The sequence below is a fragment of the Anser brachyrhynchus genome (assembly GCF_964034855.1).
Source record: "Anser brachyrhynchus genome assembly, chromosome: 12".
Classification (NCBI taxonomy): Eukaryota; Metazoa; Chordata; class Aves; order Anseriformes; family Anatidae; genus Anser; species Anser brachyrhynchus.
The window spans coordinates 2,682,522-2,687,410 of record NC_137707.1 but is presented as its reverse complement, the minus strand read 5'-3'; positions in this window follow the sequence as shown (position 1 = coordinate 2,687,410).

Sequence of the window (4,889 nt, the reverse complement as noted above, 5' to 3'; positions counted from 1 at the left end):
GGTGAAATTACTTTCAGGGCGCATTTCGGCGTCGAAAAGAGCGTGGCAAACGAGCTCAGCCCTTTCCCCGTTGACTCAGCTAACCCTTCGGAGGCAGGCAGACGGATCTGATGGTATCAGCTCCCCTCGGGCTCAGCAAACGCCGGCAGCCGCAGGAGAAGTGCACGCACATAACCCGCCCGCTGGAGCCGAGCGGAGGCCGCTGCCGCTCCTGCTTTGATTTATGGCTATGGCTTTTGGTGGTTGAGCCATTAGGGGCGGTGGCGAAGCAGCTCAGCGTACATCCTGAACCCCGGCTCGCCTCGTTTGGAGCCCGCCCCGCGGAACGTTCCCTGCGCTTTCCCCCCCACTTGCCACGCCGCCGGTTCGGGGGAGATGACGTTCAGGCTTCATCCGCCGGGCTGTAATTCCGCCTCGCTGCCCTGAGGAGCCAGCTGCAGGCGAGGCCGCAGTTGCAGAAGGAGATCCGGTCGCCCAGGGGCTCTGCACCATGAGCAGCAGCTTGCTGGGCGCCCGCACCGCTCCCCAGCGAAGCCCAAACCAGCCGGGCCCCTCTTCCAAGGACGCCTTCCCCCTTGTTCCCGGGTCAGCACGTCCCAGCCCCACAGCACCAGGCTTTGTCCCAAGGCACGGCTAGAAACAGGCTGTGCCCTGGAGGCCTGGTTTTGCAATTAGAGAAAACAAAGAGGGAGACGGGGGTTGTACAGCCTCGCCGCCTGGCTCCGAGCTGGCTGCCTGCTCGGAGCCAGATTTCCCCCCCCCCTTCGCTGCTGTATCTGCTTGTTTTGGAGAGGAAAAGGCTGAAAAGACTCCCCCTGCTCCCTGATTGCCTCCAGCTGCCCTTGTGTCAGGCACCGAGCGGGCGCGAGCCAATTTGGCACCTTCTCCCCCGGCGAACCAGCACGATCCAAGATGCGGCCGTGGATGAAATAAACGCGTGAGGGAAGGGTCCCCGCGGGGCTGGATTTCCCATTTCCAGCACCTCAAGGCAGCGAGAGGTGCTCTGAGAGGAGCAGAAATCGTGGCCAAGATCCCTCCCTCCCAGAGGCGCAGAAAATTTAATTTCCACGTTACTCATTCGAGCGAGTCGCGGCGCTCTTAAATCAAGCGGCTCGGGCGCAGCGATGGAGTGCATCGCTTGCCATCCGTCCCCTCCTCGTTTGATTTTAATTAGCAGCTACAGCCAGGGGCTGAGCCGGGCAGCGCCAGCGCTGCTGGTGCAGGGGCAGATAACGGGGCTCCTTCCCCCCAGCAGGATTAGGGGACGGGGGGCACCTGGTTGCAAATCACCCCCTAATGTTGTAGGAGCAAGGGTGGGCTGGATGCACACGAGCAGGTAATAAGGTCACGGCAGGAGGGATGGCTCAGGTTTTAGGGTAACGAGGTGGGAGAGAGGGCTGTGGGGTCAAAGCAGGCACCGTGGCTGCAGGATGAGCTGGGGGAACCTCTCCAAACTAATTCCCGTTCCCGGAGGTGAGGGATGAGGGGGGTGAGAAAATGGGAAAAAGCCCCGGGGAGAAGCCAGCCACTGAGAAAAACACCGCAGAGAGGTGAGACACGAAGGCTGAGAGGGAGGAGAGCGACGTCGGGTATAAACTTAAAGCAGTTTACACAACAAAAATGTTCACAGTGGGTTTGTGCTGTCCTCCAGGTACCAGACAGACAGACAGCTGGTGGGAGCGGGCCGGGAAGGGTCAGTGGCACAGGCAGCATGGAGGTGGGCGAGCAGGAAAGATGCTGTAGCTTGTGCCTCCCCCAGCCTGACCCCATGGGGAGCCCCAGCAGGAACAAGACTTCCCCCCCCCCCCCCAGCCTCCCCCAGTTTGCAGCAGGAACCACCCAGTACCGCCGCAACCAGCGGGCTGGACAGACGGGCGGACAGCAGGACGGAGCAGGCGGCGGTGGAGCAAGGAGCAGGCACGTCCCCCCCCTGCCCCTCTGGGGCTGCAGGGAAGGAAAGTCGTCAGGTTGGCAGGCGAGCTGCTTATTAAATAATTTAGAGGGAGCTGATGCTGGCGGCGGCAGACTCCAACCACCTCCCTGACCTTCACCGCCTGCGCTCTGCTTCCCCTTGCGCTGTGCTCCTGGGGATACCAGCAATTCGTCGCCCCTCTCAACCCTTCCCACTCGCTCTTGGAGCCGTGAAAGCACCGTCCTCCTCCTCCCCGCGCTGCGGCTGGGCGTCCTCCAGGCGTGGCAGCCGCGTCCCTGGGGGGTCGACACATCCTGGGGATGTGCCAGGGGTCCTGAGCGCCAGAGGTGGCCGTGCGGTGGGGTGGCTGCACCCAGGGATGCTCGTGCCCCGGGGTGCCACACTCAAGGGGTGCTCAGGTTTTGGGGGTGCTTGGGTCCTGGGATGCTGGGTCGTGGGATGCCAGGCACCAGGATGCAGGGTCCCAGGGGGTGTTCGTGTCCCAGGGTTTGGGGGGGGGGGGGGTGCCAGATCTGGGGGTGCCAGATCCAGGGGTACCCAGTCCTGGGGCGCCCAGTTCCAGGGATATTCATCTCCTGGGGTGCCAAGTCCTGGGGTTTCCAGGTCCCAGGAGGGCCCGGTCCTGGAGGTGCTGAGCCCCGGGGTGCTGAGTCCCGGGGTGCTGGATCCTCAGGTGCTGAGTCCCGGGGTCCCCGCAGCACCGACCCGGTCTTAGGGCGTCCCCTGGTGGGCGCACAGCGCCGCGCCCCCCCCCCAGCTCCCGCTGCGCCCCCAGCCCACGCGTGGAGCCCCCACGGAGCAGGGGGGGGCTTTGGGGGGTCGGGGGGGGTTGGGTCAGGCTGTGGCGTTCAGTGCCCGGCCCCAAGGGCAGCCCAATTACCCGGGTCTGGCACCCGGGTTAATTAGCGCGCTCTGCGTCAGCGGGGACGGCGGCGTGCGAGGAAAAGGCTGACAGCTCCGGGGAGCCAAAGAAAGATCTCATATGTCTTTAATTAGCCGTGTAGAGCTTGCCGCTAATTAACCTTTTGCGTTAGGATGAGGAGGGGAAAAAAAAAAAAACAACACACAAACCCAAATTCATCCTCCTCCTCCCGGCAGCAGGGCGCGAGGCGGAGAGCAGAATTCGGGCAGCTGAATTTTCCCCGTTTCGGTGCCTCTGCAGGCCTGGAGCCAGCAAACAACAGCCCTGGGAGCAAGGGGAAACGCACGTCAGGTTCCTGCTTCTTTCCCCAAACCCTTCGTGGGGACCCCCGGCCTGTAACAGGCCCCCCCGCGGGTCTGCCCCCTGCGTCCCCGCTGCGCCTCGAGGCAGGGCAGACTGCCGGGAGGGAAAGGGCTGGCGGGGGAAGAGGTGGCTGAGAAACAGTGCAAAATTCAAACCTTTGGGAGCAACGTGGAATAAAAGCCTCCGCTGCAGGCGGTTCCTGAAGGAGCAGGGCGATCAGGGCTGAAGGAGCAGGGAGGTGAGGGCTGGTGGTTTGGGCTCGCACCGATGCTCCGGGTAAGGCTGCAGGACGCCTGGAGCAAACTTCTCCCTGCTCGCAGGGCAGGCGCTGCAGCGTGCACCTCCCAGCAGCCAACACACACACAAAGAGTTGGGCAGCTGGCAGCAGGGCAGCAGCACGGCACGGAAGGGGAACTTCGAAGCCTGCTGCTGCCTCCGCATCCCCTCCACGCGCCCTTCTGGCCCCGGTGTAAGGTCTCCAGCTGGGTCACACAGGGAACCGATTTTCAGGCACGCATTTGCAGCCTGAAGAAGGGAGACCCGCTTTTCTGGAATCTCCAACAATAAAGCCTTGTTTTTAGGAACGAGCCAAGTAGGAAGAACAAATCACCACGAGTGGCAGAGCGGAGCAGAGGCAGCCCCAGGAGGAGAAGGAGAAAGACCAGCCGCAAACGCAGCGCCCACGCCAGCGTGGGACGTGCCTGTCCCAGCAACTGTCCCCCCAGGGAGGGGAAAATTCGCCCTCCCTCGGCCTGTTTCTATCTGCAGGCGCTGCCCCTTGCCAGCTGCCGTGCTCAGCTTCGCCCTGCTCAGCACCAAACCTGCTCTGGAAGGGGAGGCAGGATTGCAAGCCAGCATTTGGGAGCTGCATGTGGCTGGCGTTCAAACGCTGCCACTTAAGAAACTACGTTTGTGCTCCTCAAAGGCCAAACATATGGTAGGAGTTACTGCACGTTTATTAGAAATATTTTACCGTTTTCCTCTGCTAAGGCTTGAAAGGCTGCAGGGTCATATTTTGAACACTTGATGTAAAGGATGGGGGCCAAAAAAAAAAAAAGGAAGAGGTCACATTCACAGCTGACTGCACTCAAGGACCTGTAGCAGAGCCCTCCAGCCTTGATTTAAGCTCTGGCATTAAGGAGGCAGAGCCAGTTCCACAGTAAAAGCCCACGTGTGAACTTTGAGAGCTGACAGTTTGGTGCTCCGTTTCCAAAACTCGCTCTCAAAAGCAGCGATCTGCCAAGAAACTCCCTGGCAGAAGCGAGTTGCGTAGCTGGAAGCACAACTCCCAGCTTCCGAAAAACGCTGCCAGCAGCGCTGGGGCCACGTGCACAGACCTGGGGGCTCCTCCGGACGTCTTCGCACACACCCAGCCACAAGACCCGCAGTGTGAGGGTGAACAACTCCCTGGCGAGCCCAAATTCTGCTTTTTCAATATAATCACTCTTTCGGAAAAGGAGGGAGAGCTGGGCACCACGTGCACCCCAGGACAGGAGCTGTGTGGGGTTGGTGTAGGGCTAAAAACAGAAAACGCGGACTAGGAAAGAGTTGGGATGTTGCAGAGGTGCGTGCCCTCCGTACGCCGGACGTCAGTTTAACTGCTCACCAAATAAAAGAACAAGGGAAAATTAACTCATCGCAAGACAGAAGGAAGACAGGGTGCTGCACATCAGGAAGGCGCAACTCATCTGAAACCTTTATTTGGAATAACAAAAAAAAGAATCACACAAA